Below are 8409 nucleotides of genomic sequence, written 5' to 3' on the forward strand. Positions count from 1 at the left end.
GAACGATAAAACAAACAAACAATCGATAAATGTATAGGACATACAGTCTTGGTATAAAGCTGGCATTTAAGGTAGCGCCTTCCTCCTATTACAAGATCCACAGCAGAGAAAAAAAGAGGCATTTGTAAATATCATCATCTTATAAAACGAGTATTTACCTGCAATTGTACACATTCTTAAGTGTTTCCATCGATAATTTATTCGCGCATATATTCTTTCTTGAAGTATTTAAATGCCTCAGCAGTACACTTAGTAATGTTATATCTTAGCTAATGGAAAACCAAATCCCAATGGTCCATGTGTTGACTTGCCAATATGCAATGTAGATAGTGATTGCCAAGGTGTACAGAAGTGTTGTCCAAATGGTTGTGGACATGAATGTTTTTTTCCAGGTAAGGTATTCATTTCAGTAAACGTAAGAAATACAATTTACCAAAGGTAAAAAGTTAAACATATTGTAAATCTTAGAGAAGTATAACATGAATAAGAAAACTATATTGTTAATATGAAAACTAACTCATCATAGAAACCAAGAATGAAATTTGGTATCTTTACCAGACGCGCGTTTTGCCTTCAGAAGACTCATCAGTGATGCCCGAATCAAGAAAAGGTTAAAAATTCAAAATAAAATACGAAGTTAAAGAGCATATGAATGAATTTATAGTTATAGTTAAATGACACACATCAAATTGTATGTACTGTTACTTACCAATCTGACACCAATAGTGATTTTAATGAATTTTCCTATTTTTTAAATGAACTTCACCATCTTAGTCGATCCAAAGCCTGGTACCTGTCCTATTCTTTCACCTGGTACCGGTGGTCCGTGTGCTGAGACATGTAGGTTAGACAGTGATTGTCAAGGTGTACAGAAGTGCTGCTATAACGGTTGTGGACATAGTTGCTTTCCGCCAGGTACGTCATTTATATAATCAAAGATCAAATCAACAATACACCTTGTCTTTCGTCAATCAGATATCCAGATCCGTATCCACTGATATGCCTTTCATCAAAGGCTTTTATTTTTTTATTCATTCCATTTTCCGTCTTCACTTCTCTTGATATACATGGAATAATTTCGTAGGGCAATAAACAACAATATCCATGTAATATTAAACATATTTTGCACAAATGTTGCCCCAAAAATTACAAGTGATTAAACTTTCCTAAAATATCTACAATATAACTACAAATTTTACCATCATAACAGTAATAATGATGTATGAAGTCACGTGTACAAGTATTTATTTCTTTCTTAGTCACTGTTAAGCCTGGTACCTGTCCAACACTTGCACCTGATACTTTTGGGACATGTGTTGACTTATGTAGTGAAGACAGCGATTGTTTAAGTGATCAGAAGTGTTGTTCTCATGGTTGTGGACACAGTTGTTCATCTCCAGGTAAGACACGTGACCAAAAGTGAGGTTATAATGGCTGTTGACACAATTGATCTTCTCCGGTAGTACACGTATATCAACAGAAGGAATGGCTTATAAAGGCAACAGTAGTATATCGCTGTTTAGACTTCATATATCGATTGAGAAAAAAAAACCAATCTGGGTTACACAAAAATTGAGGGAAACTCATCAAATATAAAAGAACTACGAAACAACAGAAACACAACACTAAAATGTAACACACACAGAAACGAATTATTATATTACAATGGCCATTTTCCTGACTTGGAATAGGTCATTTTAAGAAAAAAGAACTCGGTTGATCCTGGTTTTGTTGCTAACCAAACCTCGCACTTTCATGGCAGTGTTAAATATAACACCAAAATGAGACCATTAAATGACAGGAATACAGTACAAATGAAAAAAATGTAGGACAGATAATTCAGCAAACAGCAAAATTGACAACAAAAAAACAGAAACACTGAAGAGACCAAAAACAATTCAACAAACACAGAAACACACTATACGATAACAATTGTCGTTGTCCCAACTTGGTACAGGACATTTTTAAAGGCAAATGATGGGTTTAACCTGGTTTTGTGGCTATCCAAACCTCGCACCTTTATGGAAATGTTGAACATACCATTAAAAAGACAACATCCATGACATGACTACTGTACAAATACAAAAAAGAACATGCCGGACAAAGAAATATACACATTAACCTTACAAGAGGACATTTCGACATGTTAATAGGTACCAGGATTATAATTAAATACACCAAAGTGTCACATATTCGTTTTTCTTTTATTTTCTTTATACATTAAATACTGTGAAAGTGCTTTTATTCGTTGGAAACGAATTTTCGTGGTTTTCGTGGATGACTTCATTCACGAGTTTAAGTGTCCAACGAAATAAAACAACCGCTGTTCAAATCAAGACGTGGAAAGATCCCCATTTTTGTTAAACTACGGATATTATCTAGAGAATACATAGAATATCGCCAAATCTGAGAATACTATGATAGTATTTGTCACATGGTAAACGCACTATGAACTACAACTTCAGGCAGGATTATACCCATTTAATCTTTAAAACCCTAAACTACAACTTTTGATCTTTAAATTTTCATCAAAAAAGATAATTTTGGTCGTTGAAAGTCAGATTTCCGGTATTTATATGCTATGATAAAGTGTTCATTTTATACCCTTATAATTCTCGTACGTATTTGAAAGGAACATTTATTATTTTAAAATTCAAGATACGTTGATGGCATTTGTTTTTTACCTGTTTTCTTAAGGTGACATGTTTATGGCCTAATTAATACCTTTGATGGTATTTAATCTGTTGATCACTCTATCTAAGGTAAATTAGTGTGCTCACTACGATTTATACATTTACACGGGTCAATGTTTACTTTGCAATTTCCTTAAATCAAGACAATTTGTAACCTTCTTTTCTAAAGGCTTCATTCATCTTTATTTCTTTTAGAAAACTAAAATCCACGAAATAAAAAACCCAAGAACATGTAAATGTTGCTCAAACCACGAAAATTGATACCCACGAATCTAAGTACTTTTACAGTATACAGTTAGTTTTCTCCCATGAATTGCTCACATTTGTCATTGCTGGGTCTTTTTAAAGCTTACTATGCTGTATGAGTTATGCTAACTTTTAAGGCCGTACCGTGTACTATTGTAAAGAGATGTTTCATTGGCAATCATACCACATTTTATATTTTTAATATTGTAAAATTAAACATGTAGGCTGATGAACCTGAGGTTGTAACAAAACCAGATTAAGGTACTTTAATGGGGTTTTGATCTTGAATATTGTAATCACATTATTGTTTCAATACTGTATTGTACTAAACCTCATCGAGTTCAATTTAGTTCAAAAACTCGGCTTATCATATCATTGTTGTTTACTTTCAATAAAAACATCATGATGAAATATGATGGTGACACACATTTCATTGCTTGATTATATGAGTATTTCGCTGAAAAAAATATATTTAGGTCTAAACGGTCATATTGGTATAGATTCAGCTCTGAAAGACTTTTACTATAAATTATTAAGTTTTTCAATAAGTTTTAAGACTTTTAATATCATTTCTTTACAGTCTTTTGAAATATTTTTTTTTTATACTTTTGTTACAACACATATACTTAATATTCTGAAACCCCCAAGGGTGACTGTGCAGGTCATCCCATGTCTACGTCCAACTAACACTTAAACCCGTGGCAAAGCTGAGAATCCGTTAGGCTGTGCGAGAAGCATCAAAAACGCTGTCACATACGTTTTCTCGAGAAGTGAGAATGTCATGTTCTCTGGACGTTAATAATCTTTTATACAACTCTTTGAGGGGCGGATGGTGGCTTGTTCAAAGACATTAAGAGTAATACCACCATTGATTTTCCCTATTAGTATTTGTTTAATTTGTACTTTAAAAAAATGTGCATAAGTTATCTTTGTTTCGAATAAAGAAATACTTGGCATGTTTAAAATTTTATCCTGTCCAGTACTATAGAAAACAATTCACATAACATGTAATTGCATACAAGAAAAGAACCATCACTGGAAGTTAACTAATCAAATTTCTCCCCTTCTATAACATATGTACAAGGTTAAGGAACCTCGTAACCTCAAGTTTCCAATATATTCTTTAGAAACCAAAGATTTGTGTTCAATTTAGTTTGATTTGATTTTCATTTTTGTTAATCCTATTTTTGTGTGTTTTAACGCCACTTTTAGTCGCCGCATTCAGTCTTTTTCGTGGCGGCCAATTTTTGTTGGTGGTGGTGGAGGGGGGAGAACCGGAGTGGCTGGAGAAAACCATCGAATTTCGTTAAGAAAACTGACAATCCTAGTCAATAAAGATTTGAGTCGAGTGCTCCCACACGAGCGTTGTCCGAACTCCGTGCTGACTGACAACTGATTACAGTAGTGACTAATTAGACCACTCGGCCGCCGAGGCCCCTCAATGTTTTTGAATTATTTGATTACACAGGTGAAAATTAAGAAATGTATCTACCTCATGCAAAGCTATGATTCCTTTCTAGGATTTGGCTATACTTTTTTAACCTTTTGGATTATAGCTTATCTTTTATGTAAGCTTTGGATTTCAAATATTTTGGCAACGATCATCACTGAAGAGACATGTATTGTCGAAATGCGCATCTGGTGCAAGAAAATTGGTACCGTTAATTTTATTACATAAAATAATACTAAGCAGGATTGCCTTGGTTTCTATTTTGACAGAACATCAGATTATAACTCTGTGTATTATTTTTTTAACAAAATGTTTCAATTTATTTTTCAGCATCGACACCTACTTGTGGTCCTTTCTGTAATAAATTACCATGTCCATTTGGTTTTGTGCTAGATGAAAACAACTGCCCTATTTGTGAATGTAAAACAGGTAACATTATATATGAATAGCTAAAACGATATAGGAAGATGTGGTATGAGTGTCAATGAGACAATTCTCCATAAAAATGACAATTTATAAAAGTAAACCATTACAGGTCAAGATACGGCCTTCAACACGGAGCCTTGGCTCACACCGAACATAAGCTATAAAGGGCCCCAAAAATTACAAGTGTAAAACCAATCAAACGGAAAAACCAACGGTCCAGTCTAAATGAATAAAACGAGAAACGAGAAACATGTATAATTAACATAAACAAACGACAACTTATGTACATCAGACTCCTGACTTAATGTATACCTTGTACACCATTAATGAAACTTCTATTTCGGTATATCAACGCGTAGAAATACCACCCAATTCTTTCTATTTCTCTGAGTGATATCTAAAAAGTGTGTCGGTCAATTTAAGGAGAAAAAACATCTCTGCTAAAATTGTAGAATACGCAATGAAAGCGGGGCAAACGATAACAAAGAGACTCAAAGTCATAGATAAAAAAAAACTCACAAAGCATAGGTCATAGACAAGTAATAGTACACAAGAAACAAGAAATAAAACTAAAGACTCAGTAACACAAACCCCAACCAAAAACTGTTGGTGACCATAGTTGATATATAACTATCATTGATGAAACCAATTGACACTGTAAATTCACAAAGAGTAGAAGTCAACTTTCTGTGCCTTAAAGATTTATCAACAATGCATCAATCTTTTGCTTTTTAATGTAGTTCAGGGGTATACCGTCATCTTGATGTGTACAATGACAGGAAATAATCGGTCTAGTTCTTTGCCCAAATCTGCAAATTTGGAGACAGATTTAGAATATATTGGTTGTAGTGTTTATTTATATAAAGAAAACTTAGTAATTCATTGCATTATCGAATTTTTATGCTAAATATTTGTGCTTTAAGAATGAATTTTTCAAATAAGCCATTTAAGGGAAGGTAACTCTTTGAGTACAAAATTTATACTGGACATATAGGGAAATTTTCGTTTTTTTACTTGTAGCAAGAAAACAAGTTCGGTGAAACCATTGTTCTTTTTATTTTCTTAGAGTAAACTGTAAACCCTATCTTCTAATAATTTATTTCAAAATTATGTCTCATAGATTTCTTTTTATGCCAACAAATGTTGTTTTTTTTATGAACAATCTAAGCAAACGACTCGTACCTTGAAAAGCACAGTGACTCATATTTTTAACTTTTTTTTATAATCATTTTTAAATCTTCATTTTGGCAAAGTATAAGAAAAATCTGTCATTTTTGTCTATACCCCTGAACTACCTTGATACACATCTGATTATGTAATTATTTTTCTATTCGATACTCACTAAAACGTGTTTATTTCCACAATTCGAAGACAAAGTAGTATAGAAATATTGAAAGATAAGTATGTACTTTTCCCCAGGGTGTACCGGAAATGCAAAGCCTTTGCCATCTTTTAATTGCGTACAGGGACCAGGTTGCCCATCTAGTTAGCATTGTGTTACTGTTCCTAGAGGCACATTTGGAGTATGTTGTCCAGTTGGTAGGTTTTTTTTTCAAATTAAGCATGCACACGATTGATTAAGGTGGTAAAAATTAAAAGATATAAATATGACCATGGTCTACGTACAACAAAAAAACACACATTAGCTTACCTCTATCAAAGATGAGACCTGTTTTGCAGTGTGGAAAAATAAATATGCAGCCAAAGGGGAATGAGATATTAAATAAATACTGCGAGTACTACGTATAATACCAACAAGATGTACAGCGAAACAACAATCCAGGTGGCATAACTGTTAACCTTTCCTATACAAGACTTTTAACCATTAATTTTGTAAATCAGATTGCAAATCCTTTCGTTTTTGACCAAAATCAACCAAATAAAGTCATAGCGGATAATTGTTATGCCTAAACACCTTTGCAGTTTTCCTCTTATTATCCTTATGTTGCTGAAATAGGTGTTATTAAACAATACATTTGACACAATAAACTTCTGTTTTTTTTTATTTTAATTTGGTCATTTACATTAAATATGCAACATTAGCTTTGCTAACTTTTAATCCCGTTAAAGGAAAACGCATAAACATGTTTGCACGAAATTTATAGTATCGTATGTTATCGATTGTGCTATTTGAATTAATTGATCTATTGATTAAATCGGCTATTTTGGTACCAATCTGCTCAAGTCCTGTTCACATACTTACACTTATCCCTAAAATATCCTCAAATTGTTGTCTGTTCCCATATATGTATATGCACTACTAACCCCAAGTGTATCGCAATATGTTTGTAACTTTTCTGAAAATAATTAAGTGCCTATGTCAGAACCTTTATATTTTATGTTTCGTTTTAGAATGTCCGCAAGGGTTCTGTACTACCCAATGTCCATATGGCTATAAATTTGACGACAATGGTTGCCAGACATGTGAATGTTTACCTGGTAAGGTATTTTTTTACATCATGCTCCTGGATAACCAAACGTCTGCAATTGATTCCCAGACAAGTGAATGCTTATAGTGTAAACCGATGTAATTTGTTTGAAGAGGAATTTCATATTTTGAATAAAGAAAATGGAAATGTGGAATGTGTAAAAGAGACAATAATCGACAAGAAGACAGCCGAAGGCCACCAATACAGCGAGAATATCCCGCACCTTGAGTCTTGTTAAGGCTGGTACCTAAACAAAATGTCTACACGTTCAGTGATATTGGACGTCGTACTTAACTTCGAAATGTATTAATGAATTAGAATAAAAAATCATTCAAGACAAATAAGACATATATTCTTGACTCGGGACAGGCGCAAAAACGTGGCGGAGTTAAAAATGATTTTGAACAAGGTTTTATCTACCATTTTCTTTTTATTTATAGAATAATGAATTATTTTTCACTTGTTTTAATGTTTAATATTACTTTAAATTTTGTCAGTTTAAGGGGAATTCCGATTTTCATGATTCATCCTGAATTTCGGTATTTTTGTGATACTTTTCGATTTTTTTTCAATAGAATCTCTGTATACAAAATATATACATCAGCACTTGACTTCGGATTCAGGAGTCGATTTCACAAAAAAAACTTACGAATTATTATAGGGGGAAACCATATCCCTACCATTTTGAAGTTAAGTTGTCATTCCACTCATAGGAACATGTTCATCAACATAGGTAAATAACCTCGAAGAACATTAAAAGGTCATGCTAAATACATCATTTTATAAATGTTATTTTTGTAAAAAAATAATGTTTCTATGTTTAGTATGATGAACTTGAACTACTCATCGCCGTTTTTAATTATCGTTTAGCCATAACATTGTCGACTTTTGATTATATTTATTCGGTTTCTTTCGAATCTTTTTTAACTTAAGTCGGCTTTTATTTTGGGATTACTTTTAATGTTCATGGTAAGTCTCGTAATTGTGTTATGTTACATGTGTACATATTTCAACTACTAGCCATTTGGAATACTGCAAATGTTTGTCCGTCTTCACGTACATTTTGTGTCATAAAACTCTGTTTCCTTATACATGCAATAAAGTAATCTTTTATTGATATGATGCAAAATTTACCTTTATTTCTTTTACATTATTTTAAATTATA

At 32.8% G+C, this 8409-nt stretch overlaps 1 long non-coding RNA gene across 1 annotated transcript; it reads left to right on the forward strand.

The window, feature by feature from the left end:
- Window positions 1-280: 280 nt before the first annotated feature.
- Window positions 281-6354, forward strand: LOC143051121 (uncharacterized). Its single transcript, XR_012970605.1, has 5 exons — window positions 281-392; window positions 775-915; window positions 1260-1400; window positions 4720-4818; window positions 6235-6354. It is a non-coding gene; the product is annotated as an uncharacterized LOC143051121 (long non-coding RNA).
- Window positions 6355-8409: the final 2055 nt, after the last annotated feature.

Source organism: Mytilus galloprovincialis, chromosome 11 (assembly GCF_965363235.1).
Source record: "Mytilus galloprovincialis chromosome 11, xbMytGall1.hap1.1, whole genome shotgun sequence".
Lineage (NCBI taxonomy): Eukaryota > Metazoa > Mollusca > Bivalvia > Mytilida > Mytilidae > Mytilus > Mytilus galloprovincialis.